Here is a 14,152-nt window from a genome sequence, read left to right as displayed (position 1 = left end):
TCATAAATCCATCCGCCGACACGTCAACTCCCAAGTATCTGAAAACATTCACTTCTTCCATACTCCTCCTCCCCAATTTGATATCCAATTTTTCTTTATCTAAATCATTTGACACCCTCATTACCTTACTCTTTTCTATGTTCACTTTCAACTTTCTACCTTTACACACATTCCCAAACTCATCCACTAACCTTTGCAATTTTTCTTTAGAATCTCCCATAAGCACAGTATCATCAGCAAAAAGTAACTGTGTCAATTCCCATTTTGAGTTTGATTCCCCAAAATGTAATCCTACCCCTCTCCCGAACACCCTAGCATTTACTTCCTTTACAACCCCATCTATAAATATATTAAACAACCATGGTGACATTACACATCCCTGTCTAAGACCTACTTTTACCGGGAAGTAGTCTCCCTCTCTTCTACACACCCTAACCTGAGCCTCACTATCCTCATAAAAACTCTTTACAGCATTTAATAACTTACCACCTATTCCATATACTTGCAACATCTGCCACATTGCTCCTCTATCCACTCTATCTTATGCCTTTTCTAAATCCATAAATGCAATAAAAAACTTCCCTACCTTTATCTAAATACTGTTCACATATATGCTTCAATGTAAACACTTGATCTCCACATCCCCTACCCACTCTGAAACCTCCTTGCTCATCAGCAATCCTACATTCTGTCTTAACTCTAATTCTTTCAATTATATCCCTACCATACACTTTTCCTGGTATACTCAGTAAGCTTATTCCTCTATAATTTTTACAGTCTCTTTTGTCCCCTTTCCCGTTATATAAAGGGACTATACATGCTCTCCGCCAATCCCTAGGTACCTTCCCCTCTTTCATACATTTATTAAACAAAAGTACCAACCACTCCAACACTATATCATCCCCTGCTTTTAACATTTCTGTCATGATCCCATCAGTTCCAGCTGCTTTACCCCCTTTCATTTTACGTAATGCCTCACGTACCTCCCCCACACTTACATTCTGCTCTTCTTCACTCCTAAAAGATGGTATACCTCCCTGACCAGTGCATGAAATTACTGCCTCTGTTTCTTCCTTAACATTTAAAAGTTCCTCAAAATATTCTCGCCATCTACCCAATACCTCCATCTCCCCATCTACTAACTCCCTTACTCTGTTTTTAACTGACAAATCCATATTTTCCCTAGGCTTTCTTAACTTGTTTAACTCACTCCAAATTTTTTTCTTATTTTCATTAAAATTTCTTGACAGTGCCTCTCCCACTCTATCATCTGCTCTCCTTTTGCACTCTCTCACCACTCTCTTTACCTTTCTTTTACTCTCCATATACTCTGCTCTTCTTATAACACTTCTGCTTTGTAAAAATCTCTCATAAGCTACCTTTTTCTCTTTTATCACACCCTTTACTTCATCATTCCACCAATCACTCCTCTTTCCTCCTGCCCCCACCCTCCTATAACCACAAACTTCTGCCCCACATTCTAATACTGCATTTTTAAAACTATTCCAACCCTCTTCAACCCCCCCACTACTCATCTTTGCACTAGCCCACCTTTCTGCCAATAGTCGCTTATATCTCGCCCGAACTTCCTCCTCCCTTAGTTTATACACTTTCACCTCCCTCTTACTTGTTGTTGCCACCTTCCTCTTTTCCCATCTACCTCTTACTCTAACTGTAGCTACAACTAAATAATGATCCGATATATCAGTTGCCCCTCTATAAACATGTACATCCTGGAGCCTGCCCATCAACCTTTTATCCACCAATACATAATCTAATAAACTACTTTCATTACGTGCTACATCATACCTTGTATATTTATTTATCCTCTTTTTCATAAAATATGTGTTACTTATTACCAAATTTCTTTCTACACATAGCTCAATTAAAGGCTCCCCATTTACATTTACCCCTGGCACCCCAAATTTACCTACTACTCCCTCCATAACATTTTTACCCACTTTAGCATTGAAATCCCCAACCACCATTATATATATATATATATATATATATATATATATATATATATATATATATATATATATATATATATATATATATATATATATATATATATATATATATATATATATGTATGTATATATGTGTGTACTCACCTAGTTGTACTCACCTAGTTGAGGTTGCGGGGGTCGAGTCCGAGCTCCTGGCCCCGCCTCTTCACTGATCGCTACTAGGTCACTCTCCCTGAGCCGTGAGCTTTATCATACCTCTGCTTAAAGCTATGTATGGATCCTGCCTCCACTACATCGCTTCCCAAACTATTCCACTTACTGACTACTCTGTGGCTGAAGAAATACTTCCTAACATCCCTGTGTGTGTGTGTGTGTGTGTGTGTGTACTCACCTAATTGTACTCACCTAATTGTGGTTTCAGGGGTCGAGACTCAGCTCCTGGCCCCGCCTCTTCACTGATCGCTACTGGATCCTCTCTCTCTCTGCTTCCTGAGCTTTGTCATACCTCTTCTTAAAACTATGTATGATTCCTGCCTCCACTACTTCACTTGCTAGGCTATTCCACTTGCTGACAACTCTATGACTGAAGAAATACTTCCTAACGTCCCTGTGACTCGTCTGAGTCTTCAGCTTCCAGTTGTGACCCCTTGTCCCTGTGTCCCCTCTCTGGAACATCCTATCTCTGTCCACCTTGTCTATTCCCCGCAGTATCTTGTATGTCGTTATCATGTCTCCCCTGACCCTTCTGTCCTCCAGTGTCGTCAGTCCGATTTCCCTTAACCTTTCCTCGTACGACATTCCCTTGAGCTCTGGGACTAGCCTTGTTGCAAACCTTTGTACTTTCTCTAACTTCTTGACGTGCTTGACCAGGTGTGGGTTCCAGACTGGTGCTGCATACTCCAGTATTGGCCTAACATACACAGTGTACAGTGTCTTGAACGATTCCTTATTAAGGTATCGGAACGCTATTCTCAGGTTTGCCAGGCGCCCGTATGCTGCAGCGGTTAGTTGGTTGATGTGTGCCTCCGGTGATGTGCTCGGTGTTATGGTCACCCCAAGGTCTTTCTCCCTGAGTGAGGTCTGTAGTCTTTGTCCACCTAGCCTATACTCTGTCTGCGGTCTTCTTTGCCCCTCCCCAATCTTCATGACTTTGCATTTGGCTGGATTGAATTCGAGAAGCCAGTTACTGGACCACATGTCCAGCCTCTCCAGGTCTCTTTGCAGTCCTGCCTCATCCTCGTCCGATTTAATTCTTCTCATCAACTTCACGTCATCTGCGAACAGGGACACTTCAGAGTCTATTCCTTCCATCATGTCGTTCACATATATCAAAAATAGCACTGGTCCTAGAACTGATCCCTGTGGGACCCCGCTCGTAACAGGCGCCCACTGTGATACCTCTTCACGTACCATGACTCGTTGCTGCCTCCCTGTCAGGTATTCCCTTATCCATTGCAGTGCCCTTCCTTTTACGTGTGCCTGATCCTCCAGCTTCTGCACTAATCTCTTGTGGGGAACTGTGTCAAAGGCCTTCCTGCAGTCTAGGAAAACGCAATCTACCCAACCCTCTCTCTCGTGTCTTACTTCTGTTACCTTGTCATAAAACTCCAGGAGGTTTGTGATACAAGATTTGCCTTCCATGAACCCATGCTGGTTTTCATTTATTATCTTGTTCCTTTCCAGGTGTTCGACCACTCTCCTCCTGATAATCTTCTCCATGACTTTGCACACGATACATGTCAGAGACACAGGTCTGTAGTTTAGTGCCTCGTTTCTGTTTCCTTTCTTAAATATGGGGACTACATTAGCTGTCTTCCATTTCTCAGGTAGTTGCCCAGTTTCAAGGGATGTGTTGAAGATTGTGGTTAGAGGCACACACAGCATCTCTGCTCCTTCTCTAAGGACCCATGGGGAGATGTTGTCTGGTCCCATCGCCTTTGAGGTGTCAAGGTCACTTAAGAGCTTCTTCACCTCCTCCTCAGTTGTTCGTATGTCATCCAACACTTGCTGGTATATTCCCTCTTGATGTTCCCTTCTGCTCTGTCTTCCCACAGCCCTTCCTGTCTCTACTGTAAAAACTTCCTTAAATCTCCTGTTCAGCTCCTCACATACCTCCTGATCATTTCTTGTGAGTTCTCCACCTTCTGTCCTTAATCTGATCACCTGGTCTTTGACTGTTGTCTTCCTCCTGATGTGGCTATACAACAGTTTCGGATCAGTCTTGATTCTCGATGCTATGTCATTTTCATACTGTCGCTGGGCCTCCCTCCTTACCTGTGCGTACTCATTTCTGGCTCTGCGACTGATCTCCCTATTTTCGTGTGTTCTCTGCCTTCTGTACTTTTTCCATTCTCTATTGCACTTTGTTTTTGCCTCCTTACACCGTCGGGTGAACCAGGGGCTCGTTCTGGTCTTCCCGTTGTTACTGTTGCCCTTGGGAATGAACCTTTCCACTGCCTCCTTGTATTTTGTTGCTACATATTTCATCATTTCATTTACTGGCTTTCCTGCCAGTTCTCTGTCCCACTGGACCTCCCGCAGGAAGTTCTTCAACCCTATGTAGTCCCCTCTTTTATAGTCAGGCTTTTCCCATTCTACTCCTGTTATTCTCTCCACTTGCAGCTCTACTATGTGTGTGTGTGTGTATATGTGTAAAATTAGGGTAATAACTTTTTTTCTTTCTTTTCCAAATAAAACATCTCCTGTGTTATTTAATCGATGAACGTTTGTTTAAAAAAAAATGAAAAAGTCCCTAATTTCCCTCAGTTTCAGTTTTCTTTATTTGCTCGAGGAAGACGTCGCTGCTACTTCGTGCAACGTGTCACCCCTAAATGAAAACTATGAATCACCATATCTGCGTTACTGATCATAATTAGCAACTCAGAAAATTACTAATTGGTAACTTTATTCACTGGCGTCTACTACTGCTGTTATCATTTTCTCATTGTATTTCACAGGGGAGTGTATCAGTGAGCACCGCTTGTTTGACAATATATAGCCTAACAGTGTGGGTTTTATTGTCAATATCTGACATTCATGTCACTGTAAACTTTTCCATTTTCTAGAACTGTGAAGAAATTTCTGAAACGATGTAATAGTTTGTAGAACAATACAAATCCTGGTATATATATAAAAAGCTTTATAAGCAAGCAAATCAACTCATTGCCATTATAACTGTTTCAGAAATTGAGAATTAGTTATAATATCACACAAGAAAAGTGATACTACCATAAAGAAAAACAAAGAGACAGTATTTGGACCAATAATTTTTTTTTTTATATTTTTATTTAAAACAGAACAAATACAATAATGTATAAGAGTATAAAATTAAAAACCATACTAGATATTACAAAACCTCTAGTACACAATCCCGGTACATTGAAAGAACACCATAGATCATGGCCATATTACAACCATATACATAACCCACAACCATATACATAACCCACAACCATATACATAACCCACAACCATATACATAACCCACAACCATATACATAACCCACAACCATATACATAACCCACAACCATATACATAACACACAACCATATACATAACCCACAACCATATACATAACACACAACCATATACATAACCCACAACCATATACATAACCCACAACCATATACATAACCCACAACCATATACATAACCCACAACCATATACATAACCCACAACCATATACATAACCCACAACCATATACATAACCCACAACCATATACATAACCCACAACCATATACATAACCCACAACCATATACATAACCCACAACCATATACATAACCCACAACCATATACATAACCCACAACCATATACATAACACACAACCATATACATAACACACAACCATATACATAACCCACAACCATATACATAACCCACAACCATATACATAACACACAACCATATACATAACCCACAACCATATACATAACCCACAACCATATACATAACCCACAACCATATACATAACCCACAACCATATACATAACCCACAACCATATACATAACCCACAACCATATACATAACCCACAACCATATACATAACCCACAACCATATACATAACCCACAACCATATACATAACCCACAACCATATACATAACCTACAAACCCTCCTTTTTCAATAATCATCCCCTCAAGGAAGGTTCCTTGATGTTGGTGAGGGGCTCTTGATTTAGGGAATTGGATTTGTGCTCCAGTTCCCCGAATTAAGCCTGAATGCCTTCCTCATCCCCCCCCCAGGCGCTGTATAATCCTCTGGGTTTAGCGCTTTCCCCTTGATTATAATAATAATAATACAATAATCATTATTGCCAGTGCAGACACAGCTGACACTTCTACCCCCCCCCTCCCCGTATGTACAGTCCCCGTTCTAAATAACATACATTGAATTATCCTAATGAATGGTCATACCCTGACCTCATCAAAACCTTAATGAGTATTTACCTAAGAGTTGGTAGAGCATGAACAAGACACAAAAACATAAATTTACAGACTAAAACAGATATGAAACATTACATTCCTATACACATACACTGTAATAAGTAGAAGAATATACACCACCAAAATAATATCAAATATTAATTTTAACCATGAATTACAAACTTTCAAAACATTGCATATAGTGAAGTTCACACTCAAAATGCAAGATAATACACCACATGCTACATTAGCGGTACAATACTAGGCTATGTAAATAATTTAAAGAACCCAAGACTAGAACATGAATAAGTATTATCCAAATGGTTCATCATGATTTTAGTAACTTAACAACACCAAACTACTTATAACACCTAACACGCCACATACAAACTTACCAAAACGTAACATACATTCCACAAGACTATACTTTCGCTGTGCCTTGTAGCACGTGCTTAACTAGTATTACTTACAAATATAGATACAAAAATTTTAATCTAGAGAACTAATCCTTATCCACACATGTTTACATAATAGGTAATTACTTTAAATCTGATGCAGGAACACGTAACAAAATGGCAAAAATAACTCAGTTCTTCAAGGTACATAGTGAAAGGAATATCCTCTCAAGAAAAGTTTAAAATTCAATTGCAAGACCAGTACAAGCGAAACATAATACGCTACCAAAGGAAACTATATATATTATATAATTTATATATTTAAACTGCCATTTACACCTTCCCCATCAAGGGAACTAAGCTAAACTAATCTTTCACAACCTCTCATCTAGTCCCACACGAGCACCTCCAATCACACCCAATCACCCATCATTGCACACCCAAGGAGGTGAGCCCGTTGAATACCCCTGAACCCCCCCACCCCTTTTACCAACCTACTCACCCCGGCAGTTAAAACCCCTTATAACGCCAATAAATTCCCTATTGTTAGGCCTCTGTAACCCTTGGAAAAAACCTCATCCCACCTTTTCCCAAAAATGTCTCTATTGCGGCACAAGGTTCGATAAAACGTCGCCGCCAAAGTCCTTCTCAGCACATCCCCACCCTCCTTCCCCCTCATACCCCACAAAACATATATGTAGTCCACGATTACATATGTTAAACCCCTTACCACACCCTCATCCACACCACTCATATCAAGACTCAACGCTCGCAATACCGACACACCTTGACCCCCCACCCTCACCACAACCTTATTCATCCATACCCTGATGCACTCCAAACCTTCACAAAAATAGACAACATGATACGCAGTCTCTTCCCCACTGCATCTGCCACCCCCCCCCCCACCCTCGATAACCCTCCTATCTAGGAGCATCGCTCCCGATAGCAAAATTCCATGCAGGAAAAGATACATAACCTCACGCGGCCTAGGTCGTATCCTTAATTTACTAAATCTTCGCCATATTACATCCCATGCATACATGGGATAGATCCCTTCAACCGGCGCCACTACGTCTCTCTAACAATTTACACAAAGTTCCCACCTTTACTTTTCCCGGTTCTCTGGCTAACACTAAAGCACGTAACACTTTCACATTCCTTCATTTCCGCCCCTCCATACCATTTCCTCAGGTGAGCATGTACCTTATCTAGCTGACCCCTCCCCCTCCATGCACCTGCACTTATCACTTCCGTCTTAATAAAAACACATTTCACGCACTTTCTCAAGTCCAACAAACCCAACCCTCCCCTACATACCGGCAATGTCACTACCTCCCTTCGCAACCAGTTGCACCCTGAGCCCCACAAAAATTTGAACACCATTCTAAGAATACTCGTGATCCCTGTTCTTGTTAACGGCATCACTGCCGAAACAAACCAGACTTTACTATATAGTAATACATTGATGACAATTGCACGTTGCCTAAGGGTTAAATGGTGAGGTCGCAGCATTCCCAAACGTCGCTGCACCTGTTCCACCATCCTATTCGAATTGCTAATCCTTGCAGCACTCAGGTCAGCTTCATAAACGACACCACAGATTTTCAGACTCCTGGTTCTCCGCTGCACAACATCACATCCCCAATCTAATCTCCCTGTCCACTCTCCCAGCCCCATTATCATTGACTTTTCCAGATTTACCTTCATCCCAGTAGCTCTCCCAAAATTGTGTACAACTTCCTCCAAAAGTCCTAACCGTGTCTCCTCACTCACCAAAATAGTTGTATCATCAACATAGCCCACCAAACCAGGCCAAGGCTTCTGCTCACCATCCCCCTCCCCTGTCCTTAGACGATCCTCCACCATCCTATAAAAGGGATCCTGAACACATGCAAACAAAAGTTGTGATAATGGACATCCCTGCCGAAGACCCCGCTCCATGGTGACTCCCTCCCCCACACACCCATTGATTTGCACCCTTACCTTCGCGTTTGAGCACAACGCATCCACCCACCCCACTATTTCTTCGCCAAACCCCTGTCGTAGGAGAATATCCCTCAAAGCCTTTCTTTCCACCCTGTCATAAGCCCCTTGCCAATCCAACGCCACCAACGCCCCTCTTCCCCTTTCCATGTCCTCCAGGAACCCCTTTATGATCCCGTGGCCCTCGCCCATTGACCTACCAGGCAACCCAAACTGAGACTCAAACACGACCCTCCCCACAACACATTTAAGCCGATTCCCAAGAATTTTCGCAAACAAATTATAATCAGCACAAAGCAACGAAATGGCTCGGTAATCCCGAAGGGTACTCTGCTGTTTACCCTTCGGGACCAACACCACCACCGCCGTTGCCTGTGATTCTCCCATCTTACCTCCTTCCTTCATGGTATTCATTAACTCTACTAGGAAACTCCTAAGCAGACCCCAGTGCTGTACATAAAATTCGCTTGGTAAACCATCGATCCCGGGTGCCTTTCCCTTCCTCATGTCCATAAGGGCTCTCCATATTTCCTCCACCTCAATGATCCCACCCAGTGCCTCCCGATCACTCCTCCCCAGTTTGCATGGCACATACTCACATACCTGCCCAAGAACCTCTCCATCTACCCCACTACTTTTCCCATATTCCTCAAACTATCTATCTGCATATGAACTCATCCCCATGGTTTCCTGTAATACCTGACCCTTTCTAAACCCCCTCCCCCACCAAAGAAATGACTTGCAATCCCGGTACTGTAGTCGTTCGCTGTCGTACCTTCTGTCCTCGCAGCACACAAGCCGATGGCTTGTCGCCCCATAGTACTTCGTCCAACCCCGCCTGTACACGTACCGCTGCAAAACATTCTTCTTGCAAATCCCTTATCCTGTCCTTCAACATGTGTATATCTTCCACTGGATACACCCCGGCCACTGCCCCCCCCTCGTAACAATCCTGTAATCTAGGTTCTAAATAATTTGACAAACCATACCTCAACTGATGAATGTGTTTGCCCTCCCTCACATAATATTGACGTGTTCTTACCTTAGCCACACTATCCCACCATCCTACCATATCCTCCTCAGTCCTTTTGTCTGCACAGAGCTGTTCCCAAAATACTGCAAAACCTTCCACTCCCTCCCTATCCCTCAAAACCATCGTGTTCAGTTTCCAATAACTTCCCTGCCTACGAGCCAAAGCATCCCACCCCATCTCCACTAATACCGCCCTATGATCGGAAGACACCATCTCAATAGTTTTAAAAGACTCTACCAAAACCCTCTGAGATAAATATAACCTGTCCAAACTAGCCGCATATCCCATTCTTATAAACGTATGTTCCACCTCCCACAGACCTCCCGCGAAAGCATCACGTAACTGAAGGTCTCTAAGCAGGCCTCCCAAGACTGAGGAAAAATATCCCGCTCCTCTGGGTTCCACGTCTGCCCTCTTAACTACACAATTCCAATCCCCCCCCCCCACAATCGCCACTGACGGTAACGTGCCTAGGTAGTACACGAGCTCCTCCTGCACAAAATCCATCTTCACTTTCACGTCACTTTCTGCTGGGGCATACACACACACAAACGCCACTCTCTCTCCCATCCACCATCCTTCCACACGTAAGACTCTCCCCCCTCCCCCCCTCTTTCCAGTGCAATACAAACGGGCTCGCCTCCCTGATCGACACACCTACTCCTCCTTTTAAGCGCTCAGACGGCAACACATAAGCCTGATACCCCCCTTTACCGGGCAGGACCGAGTGTAGTCGGTCCTCATAACGTGGTTTTTTGCGCACGTCCTCCAACTCCCCCAGCGCATCTAGGTTCCCATTCTCTATTTCTGACCAATCACAGACCTTCCCTGAGTCGCCCAGGCTGAGCGGTGATGGCGGCTGCTCGCTTCCCATTGGTCGAGAGAGCAGAATGTAAACACTTCTACCTTGCCGGCGCCAAAACTCGTGTTTCTCGGTTGAGTGCTCCTTACATACTGAAGCATTTCACCCCGTACAATGTCGGTAAGTACTGATTTGTGTGTCTAGTGTGTAAATGAATAGTTTAGCCATATTTTGATATATATATGAAGGCGTTGTGAAGCATATTACGAGTGCACAATGCAAATGAAAAAAGTGCAACAAAATAGGACCAAGTACAGTCGTTCCTGCCCTTTTAGGTGCAGTTTTCAAGTTTCGGTATATAAATATTTCCATAAAATTTGGTAGTGTATATATGAATTCAGTAATGGTCTGGGTGTGTACAGAACGTTTTTATTGTCCTTCCAGATCAATAAGAAATTGTTCTACGGTGAGTCCTCCAAGGATAAGTCGAAATTTGTCTGTGTTTGGGATGACAGTGACTCAGATCAAGATCCAGATGACCTGGAAGTGGTGGAAACTGATGATGAATACTTGCCACAAGATGCAGAGGTGCCAACAGATGAGAAGGAAGCTATGCCACCATCCAAAAAGAAGAAATTGAACAAGAAGAAGATACTTGCTTACATGCAAGTATTGCAGCAACAAGAATAATCATGTCGCATCTTCATTTTCCTGTGCCACATGCAAAGTAAATCTATCCATCAAGAAGGATAGAAATTGTTTCATAAAGTTTCATTGCAGAAATTAGTGATGTAAAAGGATTGTTCTTTCTCAGGGAACTCAAGAATATTTCATTTGTAAGTTGTATCTCATTGCAATGTATCATTGTTGATAAGTAGTTCCTACTTCTATTTTTTTACTGCTTATAAATTGTTCAGAAACAAGTTCCATTTATGTTTTTTATATTGTCTACTTTTATAATAAATTTAAAAAATATTTATTTCGTTTTTTTTCAACAATTGCAACCTTGCAACATTCTAAATTGTTATACCCCAAACGGGCAGGACCGAATATACTCGGTCTTCGAATATCTGCAATTGCCCGAGATGTTACTTTCACAACTCTGTTTGGATGGTCTCAGTGACCTTACATCGAGTGGCTCTATCTCCTCATACGAAATCACTTTCAAAATCTGCATTTTAGTCTGCCTTGCCCTCTGAAGGGTATTAAGCGCTCAGACGGCAACACATAAGCCTGATACCCAGGCACCACTAATTCACGACCAAGCTTAAAATTGTGCTCCTGCACAAAAGCTACGTCAATCTTGTACCTATTCAAAAACATCCTGAAGCACTCACGTTTAACATCATGACACAGACCATTAATATTTATTGTTACACACCTGAGGCCGGCTTAAGGTTTCCCTCCCCGCCTCATGTCATGACTCTTCCCTTTCAAACCATTTCCCTGGGCTTTGCCTTTGCCACATACTCCACCCTCCTTCCCAATAATCCCCCCCCCTTCTGTTGTGGCCCTCTCGTAGAGTCACTCTGAGTACCATAACCCCATGTCTTTTTCCCTGGCCTTTGCGCCGGCGTCAGAACATCGTCCCAATCTGACGCTGCTGCCCTTTTCCTTATAGCTCCCTCAGTTTCCATATCTGAGTCCTGGGAGCCAGCACAATGGACTTCCACCTCTACCACACTTAATCCGCCTCCATGTCCTTCCATGGCACTCACACTGTCCATCACAGGTGCCACATGATCCTCCCCCCTCCCGCAAACACCTTCTGCCAATTTGGACCAATAATTTGGTAGGATTCCAGAACTCAAATAGAAGAAGAGGAATTGTGCCTTTAGAAGAGAATCTTCACTAGAAGAAAAATGGAGAATACCTCTCCAAACCCAAATCATTGGAGGGTACCAGTTTCTTGCAGTAGAAATCAAAGTTATAATATATATATATATATATATATATATATCGTGCCGAATATGTAAAACTGGTCAATTAGCAAGAACTCATTTAAAATGAAGTCCTTTCAAAAATTTTCTCTTATACTTTTAAAGATATATTTTTTTCATTAATGTTAATGTAAAAATTTTTAATTTTGCACCAAGAGAATCTTAGAAAACTTACCTAACCTTATTTTAACAAGAGCAATTTATTTTAGCCTAACCCAACTAAATATATTTTAGATTTGTTTACAGTAATTTAATACCAAACAAACACAGTGAAATATATTTTTTTCGTTAGGTTCAGAATGATTTTGGTGAAATTATTGCATACACAAATTTTCACTTGTCCTATATGGCAAGATGAGCGTTGCTATTTAAGCCAAGATCGCAAGTTCTGCCTATTCGGCACGACATATATATATATATACATACATTTTATATATATATATATTTATATATATATATATATATATTTATATATATATATATATATATATATATAATATTTATATATATATATTTATATATATATATTTATATATATATTTATATATATATATTTATATATATATATATATATATATGTCAGTGGAACGCCTTCCAACTGAACAAAAGAAACTAATGGAAAAATAAATAAATAAAGAAATGATTTAAGGAAAAACAAGATAAAATGATTTTTGAGAATTTTACTTAAAATTTAAATATAATAAAAAAAATATGGCCTTCAATTCAGGTAGTTGGGTAGGAGTAGGTATGGCCCTAGATAGTTCCTCTGATGTTATTTATGTAGGTTATCCTGGGCAGATGGTAATCCGATGTTCTGGAATCTCCTACCACTTGGATGGAGCACAAGTAGTATAGGTAAGGGCCGGTAGTTGTAGAATAATGTTAATAAGTATTATTAACACACGTCTTGCCCCTTTATCTGGCGTCTATCCTGGAAGACCACGCCAGGAACAGAGCTGACAAATAAGAGAAAATAAAACTGGTTACCCATAGTCATGATAATATAACATCTAAGAAAGAAAAAGAATGATAAAGGCCAAAATCATTACTGGTAACCAGCAAACACTAGAAAAGAACAAACAGTAATACTCCTGGTAGATCACCCCACCTGATTAGGAGAAGAGTGGAGGCGAAGTGACTCTCCAAACTTCCATCCACACCAGGTAAGGTCAATATTACCAGGAGTAGAAACTTTAACAAATCGGACACCAGGAACTAGTTTTGCCCCAGCCCGCCAGAGAGGGGGGGGGGGTGTGTGCGCGCGCAACGTAACTCTCTAATGATTCCTGGTTGCCCGAACAACCTTAACCCCACTTACACCTACTTTTCCCTCACAATATATATATATATATATATATATATATATATATATGCAATAAGATCACAGTTCCTTGATAATGTGAGTAGTCACGAAAGCGCTTGGAATTTCTCTATTTTTTCAGAGTGGTTGTTTTGCATATATATATATATATATATATATATATATATATATATATATATATATATATATATATATATATATATATATATATATATATATATATATATATATATATATATATATATACATATATGCATATGTCGTGCCGAATAC

At 41.1% G+C, this 14,152-nt stretch overlaps 1 long non-coding RNA gene across 1 annotated transcript; it reads right to left on the bottom strand.

The window, feature by feature from the left end:
- Positions 1–13,223: 13,223 nt before the first annotated feature.
- LOC138853103 (uncharacterized) lies at positions 13,224–13,793 on the bottom strand. The gene is made up of 2 exons (XR_011392339.1): positions 13,667–13,793; positions 13,224–13,514 (listed from the first exon to the last, which is right to left on the bottom strand). It is a non-coding gene; the product is annotated as an uncharacterized lncRNA (long non-coding RNA).
- Between the last annotated feature and the right edge of the window lie 359 nt (positions 13,794–14,152).

This window comes from Cherax quadricarinatus, chromosome 22 (assembly GCF_038502225.1).
Source record: "Cherax quadricarinatus isolate ZL_2023a chromosome 22, ASM3850222v1, whole genome shotgun sequence".
In the NCBI taxonomy this organism is placed as follows: domain Eukaryota; kingdom Metazoa; phylum Arthropoda; class Malacostraca; order Decapoda; family Parastacidae; genus Cherax; species Cherax quadricarinatus.
This window is presented reverse-complemented; position numbering and strand designations above follow the sequence as displayed.